Source organism: Triturus cristatus, chromosome 4_1, assembly GCF_964204655.1.
Source record: "Triturus cristatus chromosome 4_1, aTriCri1.1, whole genome shotgun sequence".
In the NCBI taxonomy this organism is placed as follows: Eukaryota; Metazoa; Chordata; class Amphibia; order Caudata; family Salamandridae; genus Triturus; species Triturus cristatus.
In genome coordinates, this window is record NC_140585.1 from 133705704 (window position 1) to 133725703 (window position 20000).

The 20000-nt window shown below is 40.8% G+C and overlaps 3 non-coding genes across 3 annotated transcripts; all 3 read right to left on the reverse strand.

The window, feature by feature from the left end:
* Nucleotides 1-2893: 2893 nt before the first annotated feature.
* TRNAR-CCU (transfer RNA arginine (anticodon CCU)) lies at nt 2894-2966 on the reverse strand. Its single transcript has one exon. It is a non-coding gene; the product is annotated as a tRNA-Arg (tRNA).
* A 3378-nt stretch (nt 2967-6344) lies between these two features.
* TRNAR-UCG (transfer RNA arginine (anticodon UCG)) lies at nt 6345-6417 on the reverse strand. The gene has a single exon. It is a non-coding gene; the product is annotated as a tRNA-Arg (tRNA).
* Nucleotides 6418-13927: 7510 nt separating this feature from the next.
* Nucleotides 13928-14000, reverse strand: TRNAR-UCG (transfer RNA arginine (anticodon UCG)). The gene has a single exon. It is a non-coding gene; the product is annotated as a tRNA-Arg (tRNA).
* Between the last annotated feature and the right edge of the window lie 6000 nt (nt 14001-20000).

Genomic DNA, 20000 nt, shown 5'->3' on the forward strand with positions numbered 1-20000 from the left:
CTCCACACTTCTTCTTCACTTACTTCTTTTCTCAATATACTGGGCTTAGAAAATGGTATCAAGCCATCCTTATCATCAGTAGGACACGGAAAGAGGCACTAAGTCTCCTAACCAAGTTCAACCACACTCTGCAACTTAACCATTGCACTACAAATTAGGCAGCGGGGGCATCAGCAAAGGCAGCCAATGTGCCGATCCTTTATACATTTTGTGTAGTACTTTTCTTACTCGGAGGCAAAATCAGCACTTTAACTGCCCAAATCATACAGATTTTACACATGTAGCACTCAATGCACACATAGGCACACACCTTGCAGTTCTTCTACACACACTTAAGCTAAAAACCCATTCTGTCACGTCAAAATTCTGCAAACCTATTACATATTCAGTGCGTCGGCATAGAAGCACTTTTTAATGCCACTAAAATGCACAAGTAGTTAGACTGAAGATGCAACCTGAATGAGTTTACAGTATGTACTCCACTTTATTAATGATTAGTAATGAGAAAGTGAGGACTACAAGAGTATTGGAAAAGACTTTTTCCACTCTGAATGTAAAGCAGATTGTGTGACCATTGGCCAAAAACGACCACGAAGGGACTCGAACCCTCAATCTTCTGATCCGAAGTCAGACGCCTTATCCATTAGGCCACGCTGTCATCCGTCCACCTGAGATGATTTTTATCATGTAGGTGGTATGCATGGATGGAGAACATATTATTGAAAGGTATTCATGTTTACATCCCATAGTGTTCTTTCAGCTCTTTTCGCTGGAAGCACTTTTTTGGAATCTATATATTGAGAATTTTATGAGTACGATATGCTTTTGTTTTCCTTTTTCCAAACAAACCTCTTTCCTCATGAGTTTAAAGCTCATTTGTATTCTCTACATAGCTCTGGAAGTTTCCAGACGTGGAGTGAAACTGTTTTGAAAGTAGGACAAATTGCTCCTTCCTGCATATGCTAATTTTTCACACTCACATAGGTTGTATACGTTTTATGTATACTGGCTTGACCTATTCAAGTAGCTGAAAGCCTGTCACCACCTCTAGAAACAAGATTCACACCAATCCAATTCAAATCATGTTTTCCAAAGGAATATGTTCTGGCCGGTCGAAAATGCATCTCACAAAAATAGGCATTTAAAAATCTACTTTGCAGTTTCAGAACACTAACATGACTGTGAAGTGTACACAAGTAAAATGGGACCGTTTCAAAGTACCTAATCCCTCATAAACTTCTGAGAGGAAGCATGTAATAAATCTACCTAATATTCTGGAAAAGATAGAGGGAGGATTTTTGTTATCACCTCAGATGGGACTTGAACCCACAATCCCTGGCTTAGGAGGCCAGTGCCTTATCCATCAGGCCACTAAGGTACACATGCATAGCACTTTTCTAGAGGCATTATTTAAATGTATTCTATGGTCAGACACCGGTGTGTGCACACAGGGCATTTCTCACTTCTCTCTATAAGTAAACTTCCCATTTTCATCCTCTTCCATCCCCGACTTTAACGCTTTCTTCTATGCTATAATGGAGACTTTGCAATTTTAGCAAGTGGAGAGAAATTGGAGAACCACTTTCGACTCCACACTTCTTCTTCACTTACTTATTTTCTCAATATACTGGGCTTAGAAAATGGTATCAAGCCATCCTTATCATCAGTAGGACACGGAAAGAGGCACTAAGTCTCCTAACCAAGTTCAACCACACTCTGCAACTTAACCATTGCACTACAAATTAGGCAACGGGGGCATCAGCAAAGGCAGCCAATGTGCCGATCCTTTATACATTTTGTGTAGTACTTTTCTTACTCGGAGGCAAAATCAGCACTTTAACTGCCCAAATCATACAGATTTTACACATGTAGCACTCTATGCACACATAGGCACACACCTTGCAGTTCTTCTACACACACTTAAGCTAAAAACCCATTCTGTCACGTCAAAATTCTGCAAACCTATTACATATTCAGTGCGTCGGCATAGAAGCACTTTTTAATGCCACTAAAATGCACAAGCAGTTAGACAGAAGATGCAACCTGAATGAGTTTACAGTATGTACTCCACTTTATTAATGATTAGTAATGAGAAAGTGAGGACTACAAGAGTATTGGAAAATACTTTTTCCACTCTGAATGTAAAGCAGATTGTGTGACCATTGGCCAAAAACGACCACGAAGGGGCTCTAACCCTCAATCTTCTGATCCGAAGTCAGACGCCTTATCCATTAGGCCACGCGGTCATCCGCCCACCTGAGGTGATTTTTATCATGTAGGTGGTATGCATGGATGGAGAACATATTATTGAAAGGTATTCAGGTTTACATCCCATAGTGTTCTTTCAGCTCTTTTCGCTGGAAGCACTTTTTTGGAATCTATATATTGAGAATTTTATGAGTACGATATGCTTTTGTTTTCCTTTTTGCATACAAACCTCTTTCCTCATGAGTTTAAAGCTCATTTGTATGCTCTACATAGCTCTGGACGTTTCCAGACGTGGAGTGAAACTGTTTTGAAAGTAGTCCAAATTGCTCCTTCCTGCATATGCTAATTTTTCACACTCACATAGGTTGTATAAGTTTTATGAATCCTGGCTTGACCTATTCAAGTAGCTGAAAGCCTGTCACCACCTCTAGAAACAAGATTCACACCAATCCAATTCAAATCATTTTTTCCAAAGGAATATGTTCTGGCCGGTCGAAAATGCATCTCACAAAAATAGGCATTTAAAAATCTACTTTGCAGTTTCAGAACACTAACATGACTGTGAAGTGTACACAAGTAAAACGGGACCGTTTCAAAGTACCTAATCCCTCATAAACTTCTGAGAGGAAGCATGTAATAAATCTACCTAATTTTCAGGGAAAGAAAGAGGGTGGATTTTTGTTATTACCTCAGATGGGACTCGAACCCACAATCCCTGGCTTAGGAGGCCAGTGCCTTATCCATTAGGCCACTGAGGCATACATGCATAGCTCTTTTCTAGAGGCATTATTTAAATGTATTCTATTGTCAGACACCGGTGTGTGCACACAGGGCATTTCTCACTTCTCTCTAGAAGTAAACTTCCCATTTTCATCCTCTTCCATCCCCGACTTTAACGCTCTCTTCTATGCTATAATGGAGACTTTGCAATTTTAGCAAGTGGAGAGAAATTGGAGAACCACTTTCGACTAATTTCTAATTTCTAATTTAAAATACTTGTAAAGCGCAGCATACACCTTACGGTTTCTTGGCGCTGGGGAGATCGGCAACTGAGGTGAAAACAAGAGGACCAGGGAGAGAAGAAAGGGATATTTAAAGGGGTTTAAATGGGGAAGGCTTGGCTAAAAAGGAACGTTTTCAGATCTCTGCGAAAGGGGAGATACTGGGTGGCAGACCGGAGGTGGTCAGGAAGTGAGTTCCAGAAGGTTGGAGCTAGGGTGGAGAAATTAGCCCCGCCCCACTTTTTGCGAGTGAAGCGAGGGATCTGGAGGAGGGACCTGGAGGAAGATCGAAGTTCTCTTGTGGGTAAATAGGACGTGATTAGTGAGGAGATGAAGGCAGGGGCGGAGCCCTGGCGGGCCTGGAAGACCATGCACCCGATCTTGAATAGGGCCCCTTCCTTTATGGGGAGCCAGTGAAGCTCTCTAAGAAGGGGGGTGGAGTGGTGATAACGAGGGAGGCCGTACACAAGCCGAGCTGCTTGATTCTGGACGGTCTGGAGTCTACGCAAGCTGAAAGCGGGGATACCGTGATAAAGAGCGTTTGCGTAGTCCAGTTTTGATATCACGAGTGCGGCCATAATAATCTTAAGTGCCTGGGGGGAAAAGAAGCGGGAGACAGTGCGGATAGTGCGAAGAGAAAAGAAACAGGAGGACTCCACAGAACTGATTTGTGAGTGGAGAGTGAGTTGGCTGTTGATTTTGACACCAAGTGTTTTGACCGTGGTGGAGGGGGTCGGTGCAGAACCAAGAGAAGGGGGCCAGAAGAGAGAGTTCCAGGGACTGGATGAACCACCGGTGAGAACCAGCTCGGTTTTATCCGGGTTCAGCTTAAGGTGGTTGTGGTTCATCCAGTCACTGATGAATGTCATGGTTGACTGGAAATTGGAGACCGAGAGAGGAGAAGGGGACAGATCAAAGATGAGCTGGAGGTCGTCCGCGTAGTTATAGACGGTGACCTCCCACTCCACACTTCTTCTTCACTTACTTCTTTTCTCAATATACTGGGCTTAGAAAATGGTATCAAGCCATCCTTATCATCAGTAGGACACGGAAAGAGACACTAAGTCTCCTAACCAAGTTCAACCACACTCTGCAACTTAACCATTGCACTACAAATTAGGCAACGGGGGCATCAGCAAAGGCAGCCAATGTGCCGATCCTTTATACATTTTGTGTAGTACTTTTCTTACTCGGAGGCAAAATCAGCACTTTAACTGCCCAAATCATACAGATTTTACACATGTAGCACTCTATGCACACATAGGCACACACCTTGCAGTTCTTCTACACACACTTAAGCTAAAAACCCATTCTGTCACGTCAAAATTCTGCAAACCTATTACATGTTCAGTGCGTCGGCATAGAAGCACTTTTTAATGCCACTAAAATGCACAAGTAGTTAGACTGAAGATGCAACCTGAATGAGTTTACAGTATGTACTCCACTTTATTAATGATTAGTAATGAGAAAGTGAGGACTACAAGAGTATTGGAAAAGACTTTTTCCACTCTGAATGTAAAGCAGATTGTGTGACCATTGGCCAAAAACGACCACGAAGGGACTCGAACCCTCAATCTTCTGATCCGAAGTCAGACGCCTTATCCATTAGGCCACGCTGTCATCCGTCCAAGTGAAATGATTTTTATCATGTAGGTGGTATGCATGGATGGAGAACATATTATTGAAAGGTATTCAGGTTTACATCCCATAGTGTTCTTTCAGCTCTTTTCGCTGGAAGCACTTTTTTGGAATCTATATATTGAGAATTTTATGAGTACGATATGCTTTTGTTTTCCTTTTTGTATACAAACCTCTTTCCTCATGAGTTTAAAGCTCATTTGTATGCTGTACATAGCTCTGGACGTTTCCAGACGTGGAGTGAAACTGTTTTGAAAGTAGTACAAATTGCTCCATCCTGCATATGCTAATTTTTCACACTCACATAGTTTGTATAAGTTTTATGAATCCTGGCTTGACCTATTCAAGTAGCTGAAAGCCTGTCACCACCTCTAGAAGCAAGATTCACACCAATCCAATTCAAATCATTTTTTCCAAAAGAATATGTTCTGGCCGGTCGAAAATGCATCTCACAAAAATAGGCATTTAATAATCTACTTTGCAGTTTCAGAACACTAAAATGACTGTGAAGTGTACACAAGTAAAATGGGACAGTTTCAAAGTACCTAATCCCTCATAAACTTCCGAGAGGAAGCATGTAATAAATCTACCTAATTTTCTGGAAAAGAAAGAGGGAGGATATTTGTTATCACCTCAGATGGGACTTGAACCCACAATCCCTGGCTTAGGAGGCCAGTGCCTTATCCATTAGGCCACTGAGACACACATGCATAGCACTTTTCTAGAGGCATTATTTAAATGTATTCTATGGTCAGACACCGGTGTGTGCACACAGGGCATTTCTCAGTTCTCTCTATAAGTAAACTTCCCATTTTCATCCTCTTCCATCCCCGACTTTAACGCTCTCTTCTATGCTATAATGGAGACTTTGCAATTTTAGCAAGTGGAGAGAAATTGGAGAACCACTTTCGACTCCACACTTCTTCTTCACTTACTTCTTTTCTCAATATACTGGGCTTAGAAAATGGTATCAAGCCATCCTTATCATCAGTAGGACACGGAAAGAGGCACTAAGTCTCCTAACCAAGTTCAACCACACTCTGCAACTTAACCATTCCACTACAAATTAGGCAACGGGGGCATCAGCAAAGGCAGCCAATGTGCCGATCCTTTATACATTTTGTGTAGTACTTTTCTTACTCGGAGGCAAAATCAGCACTTTAACTGCCCAAATCATACAGATTTTACACATGTACCACTCTATGCACACATAGGCACACACCTTGCAGTTCTTCTACACACACTTAAGGTAAAAACCCATTCTGTCACGTCAAAATTCTGCAAACCTATTACATATTCAGTGCATCGGCATAGAAGCACTTTTTAATGCCACTAAAATGCACAAGTAGTTAGACTCAAGATGCAACCTGAATGAGTTTACAGTATGTACTCCACTTTATTAATGATTAGTAATGAGAAAGTGAGGACTACAAGAGTATTGGAAAATACTTTTTCCACTCTGAATGTAAAGCAGATTGTGTGACCATTGGCCAAAAACGACCACGAAGGGACTCGAACCCTCAATCTTCTGATCCGAAGTCAGACGCCTTCTCCATTAGGCCACGCGGTCATCCGTCCACCTGAGATGATTTTTATCATGTAGGTGGTATGCATGGATGGAGAACATATTATTGAAAGGTATTCAGGTTTACATCCCATAGTGTTCTTTCAGCTCTTTTCGCTGGAAGCACTTTTTTGGAATCTATATATTGAGAATTTTATGAGTACGATATGCTTTTGTTTTCCTTTTTCCATACAAACCTCTTTCCTCATGAGTTTAAAGCTCATTTGTATTCTCTACATAGCTCTGGACGTTTCCAGACGTGGAGTGAAACTGTTTTGAAAGTAGTACAAATTGCTCCTTCCTGCATATGCTAATTTTTCACACTCACATAGGTTGTATAAGTTTTATGAATCCTGGCTTGACCTATTCAAGTAGCTGAAAGCCTGTCACCACCTCTAGAAACAAGATTCACACCAATCCAATTCGTATCATTTTTTCCAAAGGAATATGTTCTGGCCGGTCGAAAATGCATCTCACAAAAATAGGCATTTAAAAATCTACTTTGCAGTTGCAGAACACTAACATGACTGTGAAGTGTACACAAGTAAAATGGGACCGTTTCAAAGTACCTAATCCCTCATAAACTTCTGAGAGGAAGCATGTAATAAATCTACCTAATTTTCTGGAAAAGAAAGAGGGAGGATTTTTGTTATCACCTCAGATGGGACTTGAACCCACAATCCTTGGCTTAGGAGGCCAGTGCCTTATCCATGAGGCCACTGAGGCACACATGCATAGCTCTTTTCTAGAGGCATTATTTAAATGTATTCTATGGTCAGACACCGGTGTGTGCACACAGGGCATTTCTCACTTCTCTCTATAAGTAAACTTCCCATTTTCATCCTCTTCCATCCCCGACTTTAACGCTCTCTTCTATGCTATAATGGAGACTTTGCAATTTTAGCAAGTGGAGAGAAATTGGAGAACCACTTTCGACTCCACAATTCTTCTTCACGTACTTCTTTTCTCAATATACTGGGCTTAGAAAATGGTATCAAGCCATCCTTATCATCAGTAGGACACGGAAAGAGGCACTAAGTTTGCTAACCAAGTTCAACCACACTCTGCAACTTAACCATTGCACTACAAATTAGGCAATGGGGGCATCAGCAAAGGCAGCCAATGTGCCGATCCTTTATACATTTTGTGTAGTACTTTTCTTACTCGGAGGCAAAATAAGCACTTTAACTGCCCAAATCATACAGATTTTACACATGTACCACTCTATGCACACATAGGCACACACCTTGCAGTTCTTCTACACACACTTAAGCTAAAATCCCATTCTGTCACGTCAAAATTCTGCAAACCTATTACATATTCAGTGCGTCGGCATAGAAGCACTTTTTAATGCCACTAAAATGCACAAGTAGTTAGACTGAAGATGCAACCTGAATGAGTTTACAGTATGTACTCCACTTTATTAATGATTAGTAATGAGAAAGTGAGGACTACAAGAGTATTGGAAAAGACTTTTTCCACTCTGAATGTAAAGCAGATTGTGTGACCATTGGCCAAAAACGACTCGAACCCTCAATCTTCTGATCCGAAGTCAGACGCCTTATCCATTAGGCCACGCGGTCATCCGTTCACCTGAGATGATTTTTATCATGTAGGTGGCATGCATGGATGGAGAACATATTATTCAAAGGTATTCAGGTTTACATCCCATAGTGTTCTTTCAGCTCTTTTCGCTGGAAGCACTTTTTTGGAATCTATATATTGAGAATTTTATGAGTACGATATGCTTTTGTTTTCCTTTTTGCATACAAACCTCTTTCCTCATGAGTTTAAAGATCATTTGTATGCTCTACATAGCTCTGGACGTTTCCAGACGTGGAGTGAAACTGTTTTGAAAGTAGTACAAATTGCTCCTTCCTGCATATGCTAATTTTTCACACTCACATAGGTTGTATAAGTTTTATGAATCCTGGCTTGACCTATTCAAGTAGCTGAAAGCCTGTCACCACCTCTAGAAACAAGATTCACACCAATCCAATTCAAATCATTTTTTCCAAAAGAATATGTTCTGGCCGGTCGAAAATGCATCTCACAAAAATAGGCATTTAAAAATCTACTTTGCAGTTTCAGAACACTAACATGAGTGTGAAGTGTACACAAGTAAAATGGGACAGTTTCAAAGTACCTAATCCCTCATAAACTTCCGAGAGGAAGCATGTAATAAATCTACCTAATTTTCTGGAAAAGAAAGAGGGCGGATTTTTGTTATCACCTCAGATGGGACTCGAACCCACAATCCCTGGCTTAGGAAGCCAGTGCCTTATCCATTAGGCCACTGAGGATACATGCATAGCTTTTTTCTAGAGGCATTATTTAAATGTATTCTATGGTCAGACACCGGTGTGTGCACACAGGGCATTTCTCACTTCTCTCTATAAGTAAACTTCCCATTTTCATCCTCTTCCATCCCCGACTTTAACGCTCTCTTCTATGCTATAATGGAGACTTTGCAATTTTAGCAAATGGAGAGAAATTGGAGAACCACTTTCGACTCCACACTTCTTCTTCACTTACTTCTTTTCTCAATATACTGGGCTTAGAAAATGGTATCAAGCCATCCTTATCATCAGTAGGACACGGACAGAGGCACTAAGTCTCCTAACCAAGTTCAACCACACTCTGCAACTTAACCATTGCACTACAAATTAGGCAACGGGGGCATCAGCAAAGGCAGCCAATGTGCCGATCCTTTATAGATTTTGAGTAGTACTTTTCTTACTCGGAGGCAAAATCCGCACTTTAACTGCCCAAATCATACAGATTTTACACATGTACCACTCTATGCAGACATAGGCACACACCTTGCAGTTCTTCTACACACACTTAAGCTAAAAACCCATTCTGTCACGTCAAAATTCTGCAAACCTATTACATATTCAGTGCGTCGGCATAGAAGCACTTTTTAATGCCACTAAAATGCACAAGTAGTTAGACTGAAGATGCAACCTGAATGAGTTTACAGTATGTACTCCACTTTATTAATGATTAGTAATGAGAAAGTGAGGACTACAAGAATATTGGAAAATACTTTTTCCACTCTGAATGTAAAGCAGATTGTGTGATCATTGGCCAAAAATGATCACGAACGGACTCGATCCCTCAATCTTCTGATCCAAAGTCAGACGCCTTATCCATTTGGCCACGCGGTCATCCGTTCACCTGAGATGATTTTTATCATGTAGGTGGTATGCATGGATGGAGAACATATTATTGAAAGGTATTCAGGTTTACATCCCAAAGTGTTCTTTCAGCTCTTTTCGCTGGAAGCACTTTTTTTGAATCTATATATTGAGAATTTTATGAGTACGATATGCTTTTGTTTTCCTTTTTGCATACAAACCTCTTTCCTCATGAGTTTAAAGCTCATTTGTATGCTCTACATAGCTCTGGACGTTTCCAGACGTGGAGTGAAACTGTTTTGAAAGTAGTACAAATTGCTCCTTCCTGCATATGCTAATTTTTCACACTCACATAGGTTGTATAAGTTTTATGAATCCTGGCTTGACCTATTCAAGTAGCTGAAAGCCTGTCACCACCTCTAGAAACAAGATTCACACCAATCCAAATCATATCATTTTTTCCAAAGGAATATGTTCTGGCCGGTCGAAAATGCATCTCACAAAAATAGGCATTTAAAAATCTACTTTGCAGTTTCAGAACACTAACATGACTGTGAAGTGTACACAAGTAAAATGGGTCAGTTTCAAAGTACCTAATCCCTCATAAACTTCCGAGAGGAAGCATGTAATATATCTACCTAATTTTCTGGAAGAGAAAGAGGGAAGATTTTTGTTATCACCTCAGATGGGACTCGAACCCACAATCCCTGGCTTAGGAGGCCAGTGCCTTATCCATTAGGCCACTGAGACACACATGCATAGCTCTTTTCTAGAGGCATTATTTAAATGTATTCTATGGTCAGACACCGGTGTGTGCACACAGGGCATTTCTCAGTTCTCTCTATAAGTAAACTTCCCATTTTCATCCTCTTCCATCCCCGACTTTAACGCTATCTTCTATGCTATAATGGAGACTTTGCAATTTTAGCAAGTGGAGAGAAATTGGAGAACCACTTTCGACTCCACACTTCTTCTTCACTTACTTCTTTTCTCAATATACTGGGCTTAGAAAATGGTATCAAGCCATCCTTATCATCAGTAGGACACGGAAAGAGGCACTAAGTCTCCTAACCAAGTTCAACCACACTCTGCAACTTAACCATTGTGTTATGAAGAATGAATGGGCGCAGGCATAGGTCTTGTATTGATGATTGATGCTTTATTCTTTAGAACCAAATCATTAGTTACAGGTTAACAGGAGATGTTCTGTTCCTTCTTAATGCCCCACCAGGAGCAGCGTCCTCCCTGCTCAGCCCCTTCTCACCAACTGATCACACTAGAATCCCAACCACCCTCAACATTCTAACATACCTCATCAAAGGCTGAGCAGGCAGGCAGAGAGCCAGAGTAGGAAGAGTGTATAGATAATAAGCACATCACAACACATCTCCCCCCTTATAATATTTAAAAACAATCAACATGTGTTAAGATGATACAACACTCACTGAGCATAGGAGGATGCATTAATAACAACTAATTAAACATCACCCCCCCAGCGATAATGATAATAACAGTAAAAATGCATGAAAATAAATTTAACACACATTTAGTAGAAAAGGAAGATGAAAAACCAAAACATTAAACACCATCCTTCCCCTGATAATGATCAAAAACAAAATTGCAAAACTAGCATGAAAACTCAGACTACAACTATGGGTACAAGACACTACACTACACCCTACAACGTACCCATTGTGCCTCATAAAAAGACACAAGACAGGCAGAACAGGGATCTACAACCCTAAACTGCACAACTAAGACAAAAACGGATCTACCAATAAGACAGATCTTAGACTAAATCCCTTAACCCTAACCAACATAGGGTACCTTTAAACCCAAACTCCTTTATGGGTAACTCTAACTGACAAATCAGGGTATCCCTTAACCCTAAAACACTCTTGCGATAACTATGAGTAACAATAACTCATGACAAATTTAGGGTATCCCTTAACCCCAAAAACACATTCGCAAAAAACTATGGGTATCTATACCCCATGACAAATTTTAGGGTATCCCTTAACCCTAAAACACACATTCAATATACACTATGGAAATTTATAACCCATGTCAAAATTTAGGGTATCCCTTAACCCTAAACACACATTCAATATACACTATGGGAATTTATAACCCATGTCAAAATTTAGGGTATCCCTTAACCCTAAAACACACACTCGAAAAAAACACACACTCGCAAAACACTATGCAACCCTAAAACAAGAGATAAACCTGTGATTACCACCCCGACATTAGATGTCCCACCCAATGAAACAAAAACTGAGGAATATCACAATACAAACAAAATGTATGCCACACCGGTGAGCGAACTCTCACCCGAGGTCTTTGACAAGAAAAAGAAAAAAAAACGTTCCCAAAAGCTGCATGAAATTGCCGCTCACCAATTCGCTCAAGCAGAGCAAGTTCACCCCAGTCAGTGCTAAGAAGTGCTCCACAACTGTGTATAACCGCACAAAATGCTGACCGCTTGCAAAACGAAAAACAAACAAAGTTACAAGTCTCCAGCGTCCACCGGGTGCACATACCAAAACTCTTGACAGATGAAGAAAATTGTGAAGTAGAAATCATGAAGACACCGCGCCGTCACTGGCACACATGTCGACATGCAGGAAACTTTATTAAAAAAAAAACGCAAACACGTTGGTTGGCAGGAAGACACATGAACACGGCAACTCCGCGCTAATCAGGAACCTCCAAAAGGAAAAGCAACAGCGGACGCCAACCACAAGATGGCGGCACGCTGTCCACGTCATTGCAGAGTGGCTCACGGCGCGTCGGTGCACACCACACGTCCCAACAGCAGCCAGGAAGCACAACAGATTCCACCATCGTCATGGAAGTCACGGACGTCAGCAATGAAACAGCGCGATCTCCTAGAGGCAGGTAAGTGTCCACGCGCTTATTGTAGCACGCGCCTCTGCTTTTGAATACGAAATGAGAAACCAAACCAACTGTAAAACGCTGCCAGTGACCGAAAACAATGAAAGTCACAAATCTCAAAATGCGCCGAAAATTGTGCAAAACGTTGTATGTTAACTGTGCAGGATCCTCATCACGCTGGCAATGCCAAACCAGCAAAATCGTGCTCAAAACATCGATCACACACCACACTTTTAAAGACGAAATGCAAAGGTTGGCATGTCCTTGACTTTTTTAAACTGGCTTTGACCAGAAAACCCACTTTGTTGAATTAACAAGCCTCGATGTCTTTTAAAATTATTTCTTAAAGTCTCTGGGGGAACTTGACAGCACTTCCACTCTGAGGCACTGTGAAAACATTGCGAGCAACACACTTTTGTTGGTCCTCAGGGAAACTCCTCTACATGAAGACACACACCCAAAACAGCAAAAATTGGCAGGCCCAGGTTAGGGTTCCCAAATGGTCAGAAATGTCCAAGACCACAGTCAATCAAGTCTTTTGGGGAAGCACTCACCCAAATCCATCATCTGGCACGTCCACGACAGGGCTGACCGGTCTTTAGGTCACTGGTGGGGCTTGTGGAGTGCAAGATTGCTTCTTTTTTTTCCCTTTAATGCGCTTCTTCAGTTCCCAAATTCATCCAAGGTAGGCTCTTAAGTTTCACAAGTCCAAAATCCTTTGAAAGTACACTCAGGTTCTTTAACTCGTCGCCAGTGTTATGAAGAATGAATGGGCGCAGGCATAGGTCTTGTATTGATGATTGATGCTTTATTCTTTAGAACCAAATCATTAGTTACAGGTTAACAGGAGATGTTCTGTTCCTTCTTAATGCCCCACCAGGAGCAGCGTCCTCCCTGCTCAGCCCCTTCTCACCAACTGATCACACTAGAATCCCAACCACCCTCAACATTCTAACATACCTCATCAAAGGCTGAGCAGGCAGGCAGAGAGCCAGAGTAGGAAGAGTGTATAGATAATAAGCACATCACAACACATTGCACTACAAATTAGGCAACGGGGGCATCAGCAAAGGCAGCCAATGTGCCGATCCTTTATACATTTTGTGTAGTACTTTTCTTACTCGGAGGCAAAATCAGCACTTTAACTGCCCAAATCATACAGATTTTACACATGTACCACTCTATGCACACATAGGCACACACCTTGCAGTTCTTCTACACACACTTAAGCTAAAAACCCATTCTGTCACGTCAAAATTCTGCAAACCTATTACATATTCAGTGCGTCGGCATAGAAGCACTTTTTAATGCCACTAAAATGCACAAGTAGTTAGACTGAAGATGCAATCTGAATGAGTTTACAGTATGTACTCCACTTTATTATTGATTAGTAATGAGAAAGTGAGGACTACAAGAGTATTGGAAAAGACTTTTTCCACTCTGAATGTAAAGCAGATTGTGTGACCATTGGCCAAAAACGACCACGAAGGGACTCGAACCCTCAATCTTCTGATCCGAAGTCAGACGCCTTATCCATTAGGCCACGCGGTCATCCGTCCACCTGAGATGATTTTTATCATGTAGGTGGTATGCATGGATGGAGAACATATTATTGAAAGGTATTCAGGTTTACATCCCATAGTGTTCTTTCAGCTCTTTTCGCTGGAAGCACTTTTTTGGAATCTATATATTGAGAATTTTATGAGTACGATATGCTTTTGTTTTCCTTTTTCCATACAAACCTCTTTCCTCATGAGTTTAAAGCTCATTTGTATGCTCTACATAGCTCTGGAAGTTTCCAGACGTGGAGTGAAACTGTTTTGAAAGTAGTACAAATTGCTCCTTCCTGCATATGCTAATTTTTCACACTCACATAGGTTGTATAAGTTTTATGAATCCTGGCTTGACCTATTCAAGTAGCTGAAAGCCTGTCACCACCTCTCGAAACAAGATTCACACCAATCCAATTCATATCATTTTTTCCAAAGGAATATGTTCTGGCCGGTCGAAAATGCATCTCACAAAAATAGGCATTTAAAAATCTACTTTGCAGTTTCAGAACACTAACATGACTGTGAAGTGTACACAAGTAAAATGGGACCGTTTCAAAGTACCTAATCCCTCATAAACTTCTGAGAGGAAGCATGTAATAAATCTACCTAATTTTCTGGAAAAGAAAGAGGGAGGATTTTTGTTATCACCTCCGATGGGCCTTGAACCCACAATCCCTGGCTTAGGAGGCCAGTGCCTTATCCATTAGGCCACTGAGGCACAAATGCATAGCTCTTTTCTAGAGGCATTATTTAAATGTATTCTATGGTCAGACACCGGTGTGTGCACACAGGGCATTTCTCACTTCTCTCAAGAAGTAAACTTCCCATTTTCATCCTCTTCCATCCCCGACTTTAACGCTCTCTTCTATGCTATAATGGAGACTTTGCAATTTTAGCAAGTGGAGAGAAATTGGAAAACCACTTTCGACTCCACACTTCTTCTTCACTTACTTCTTTTCTCAATATACTGGGCTTAGAAAATGGTATCAAGCCATCCTTATCATCAGTAGGACACGGAAAGAGGCACTAAGTCTCCTAACCAAGTTCAACCACACTCTGCAACTTAACCATTGCACTACAAATTAGGCAGCGGGGGCATCAGCAAAGGCAGCCAATGTGCCGATCCTTTATACATTTTGTGTAGTACTTTTCTTACTCGGAGGCAAAATCAGCACTTTAACTGCCCAAATCATACAGATTTTACACATGTAGCACTCAATGCACACATAGGCACACACCTTGCAGTTCTTCTACACACACTTAAGCTAAAAACCCATTCTGTCACGTCAAAATTCTGCAAACCTATTACATATTCAGTGCGTCGGCATAGAAGCACTTTTTAATGCCACTAAAATGCACAAGTAGTTAGACTGAAGATGCAACCTGAATGAGTTTACAGTATGTACTCCACTTTATTAATGATTAGTAATGAGAAAGTGAGGACTACAAGAGTATTGGAAAAGACTTTTTCCACTCTGAATGTAAAGCAGATTGTGTGACCATTGGCCAAAAACGACCACGAAGGGACTCGAACCCTCAATCTTCTGATCCGAAGTCAGACGCCTTATCCATTAGGCCACGCTGTCATCCGTCCACCTGAGATGATTTTTATCATGTAGGTGGTATGCATGGATGGAGAACATATTATTGAAAGGTATTCATGTTTGCATCCCATAGTGTTCTTTCAGCTCTTTTCGCTGGAAGCACTTTTTTGGAATCTATATATTGAGAATTTTATAAGTACGATATGCTTTTGTTTTCCTTTTTCCATACAAACCTCTTTCCTCATGAGTTTAAAGCTCATTTGTATGCTCTACATAGCTCTGGACGTTTCCAGACGTGGAGTGAAACTGTTTTGAAAGTAGTACAAATTGCTCCTTCCTGCATATGCTAATTTTTCACACTCACATAGGTTGTATAAGTTTTATGAATCCTGGCTTGACCTATTCAAGTAGCTGAAAGCCTGTCACCACCTCTAGAAACAAGATTCACACCAATCCAATTCATATCATTTTTTCCAAAGGAATATGTTCTGGCCGGTCGAAAATGCATCTCACAAAAATAGGCATTTAAAAATCTACTTTGCAGTTTCAGAAGACTAACATGACTGTGAAGTGTACACAAGTAAAACGTGACAGTTTCAAAGTACCTAATCCCTCATAAACTTCTGAGAGGAAGCATGTAATAAATCTACCTAATTTTCTGGAAAAGAAAGAGGGAGGATTTTTGTTATCACCTCAGATGGGACTCAATCCCACAATCCCTGGCTTAGGAGGCCAGTGCCTTATCCATTAGGCCACTGAGGCACACATGCATAGCTCTTTTCTAGAGGCATTATTTAAATGTATTCTATGGTCAGACACCGGTGTGTGCACACAGGGCATTTCTCACTTCTCTCTATAAGTAAACTTCCCATTTTCATCCTCTTCCATCCCCGACTTTAACGCTCTCTTCTATGCTATAATGGAGACTTTGCAATTTTAGCAAGTGGAGAGAAATTGGAGAACCACTTTCGACTCCACACTTCTTCTTCACTTACTTCTTTTCTCAATATACTGGGCTTAGAAAATGGTATCAAGCCATCCTTATCATCAGTAGGACACGGAAAGAGGCACTAAGTTTGCTAACCAAGTTCAACCACACTCTGCAACTTAACCATTGCACTACAAATTAGGCAATGGGGGCATCAGCAAAGGCAGCCAATGTGCCGATCCTTTATACATTTTGTGTAGTACTTTTCTTACTCGGAGGCAAAATAAGCACTTTAACTGCCCAAATCATACAGATTTTACACATGTACCACTCTATGCACACATAGGCACACACCTTGCAGTTCTTCTACACACACTTAAGCTAAAAACCCATTCTGTCACGTCAAAATTCTGCAAACCTATTACATATTCAGTGCGTCGGCATAGAAGCACTTTTTAATGCCACTAAAATGCACAAGTAGTTAGACTGAAGATGCAACCTGAATGAGTTTACAGTATGTACTCCACTTTATTAATGATTAGTAATGAGAAAGTGAGGACTACAAGAGTATTGGAAAAGACTTTTTCCACTCTGAATGTAAAGCAGATTGTGTGACCATTGGCCAAAACCGACCATGAAGGGACTCGAACCCTCAATCTTCTGATCCGAAGTCAGACGCCTTATCCATTAGGCCACGCGGTCATCCGTTCACCTGAGATGATTTTTATCATGTAGGTGGCATGCATGGATGGAGAACATATTATTGAAAGGTATTCAGGTTTACATCCCAAAGTGTTCTTTCAGCTCTTTTCGCTGGAAGCACTTTTTTTGAATCTATATATTGAGAATTTTATGAGTACGATATGCTTTTGTTTTCCTTTTTGCATACAAACCTCTTTCCTCATGAGTTTAAAGCTCATTTGTATGCTCTACATAGCTCTGGACGTTTCCAGACGTGGAGTGAAACTGTTTTGAAAGTAGTACAAATTGCTCCTTCCTGCATATGCTAATTTTTCACACTCACATAGGTTGTATACGTTTTATGAATCCTGGCTTGACCTATTCAAGTAGCTGAAAGCCTGTCACCACCTCTAGAAACAAGATTCACACCAATCCAATTCAAATCATTTTTTCCAAAAGAATATGTTCTGGCCGGTCAAAAATGCATCTCACAAAAATAGGCATTTAAAAATCTACTTTGCAGTTTCAGAACACTAACATGAGTGTGAAGTGTACACAAGTAAAATGGGACAGTTTCAAAGTACCTAATCCCTCATAAACTTCCGAGAGGAAGCATGTAATAAATCTACCTAATTTTCTGGAAAAGAAAGAGGGAGGATTTTTGTTATCACCTCAGATGGGACTCGAGCCCACAATCCCTGGCTTAGGAAGCCAGTGCCTTATCCATTAGGCCACTGAGGATACATGCATAGCTTTTTTCTAGAGGCATTATTTAAATGTATTCTATGGTCAGACACCGGTGTGTGCACACAGGGCATTTCTCACTTCTCTCAATAAGTAAACTTCCCATTTTCATCCTCTTCCATCCCCGACTTTAACGCTCTCTTCTATGCTATATTGGAGACTTTGCAATTTTAGCAAGTGGAGAGAAATTGGAAAACCACTTTCGACTCCACACTTCTTCTTCACTTACTTCTTTTCTCAATATACTGGGCTTAGAAAATGGTATCAAGCCATCCTTATCATCAGTAGGACACGGAAAGAGGCACTAAGTCTCCTAACCAAGTTCAACCACACTCTGCAACTTAACCATTGCACTACAAATTAGGCAACGGGGGCATCAGCAAAGGCAGCCAATGTGCCGATCCTTTATACATTTTGTGTAGTACTTTTCTTACTCCGAGGCAAAATCAGCACTTTAACTGCCCAAATCATACAGATTTTACACATGTACCACTCTATGCAGACATAGGCACACACCTTGAAGTTCTTCTACACACACTTAAGCTAAAAACCCATTCTGTCACGTCAAAATTCTGCAAACCTATTACATATTCAGTGCGTCGGCATAGAAGCACTTTTTAATGCCACTAAAATGCACAAGTAGTTAGCCTGAAGATGCAACCTGAATGAGTTTACAGTATGTACTCCACTTTATTAATGATTAGTAATGAGAAAGTGAGGACTACAAGAGTATTGGAAAATACTTTTTTCACTCTGAATGTAAAGCAGATTGTGTGACCATTGGCCAAAAACGACCACGAAGGGACTCGAACCCTCAATCTTCTGATCCGAAGTCAGACGCCTTATCCATTAGGCCACGCTGTCATCCGTCCACCTGAGATGATTTTTATCATGTAGGTGGTATGCATGGATGGAGAACATATTATTGAAAGGTATTCATGTTTGCATCCCATAGTGTTCTTTCAGCTCTTTTCGCTGGAAGCACTTTTTTGGAATCTATATATTGAGAATTTTATAAGTACGATATGCTTTTGTTTTCCTTTTTCCATACAAACCTCTTTCCTCATGAGTTTAAAGCTCATTTGTATGCTCTACATAGCTCTGGACGTTTCCAGACGTGGAGTGAAACTGTTTTGAAAGTAGTACAAATTGCTCCTTCCTGCATATGCTAATTTTTCACACTCACATAGGTTGTATAAGTTTTATGAATCCTGGCTTGACCTATTCAAGTAGCTGAAAGCCTGTCACCACCTCTAGAAACAAGATTCACACCAATCCAATTCATATCATTTTTTCCAAAGGAATATGTTCTGGCCGGTCGAAAATGCATCTCACAAAAATAGGCATTTAAAAATCTACTTTGCAGTTTCAGAAGACTAACATGACTGTGAAGTGTACACAAGTAAAACGTGACAGTTTCAAAGTACCTAATCCCTCATAAACTTCTGAGAGGAAGCATGTAATAAATCTACCTAATTTTCTGGAAAAGAAAGAGGGAGGATTTTTGTTATCACCTCAGATGGGACTCAATCCCACAATCCCTGGCTTAGGAGGCCAGTGCCTTATCCATTAGGCCACTGAGGCACACATGCATAGCTCTTTTCTAGAGGCATTATTTAAATGTATTCTATGGTCAGACACCGGTGTGTGCACACAGGGCATTTCTCACTTCTCTCTATAAGTAAACTTCCCATTTTCATCCTCTTCCATCCCCGACTTTAACGCTCTCTTCTATGCTATAATGGAGACTTTGCAATTTTAGCAAATGGAGAGAAATTGGAGAACCACTTTCGACCCCACACTTCTTCTTCACTTACTTCTTTTCTCAATATACTGGGCTTAGAAAATGGTATCAAGCCATCCTTATCATCAGTAGGACACGGAAAGAGACACTAAGTCTCCTAACCAAGTTCAACCACACTCTGCAACTTAACCATTGCACTACAAATTAGGCAACGGGGGCATCAGCAAAGGCAGCCAATGTGCCGATCCTTTATACATTTTGTGTAGTACTTTTCTTACTCGGAGGCAAAATCAGCACTTTAACTGCCCAAATCATACAGATTTTACACATGTACCACTCTATGCACACATAGGCACA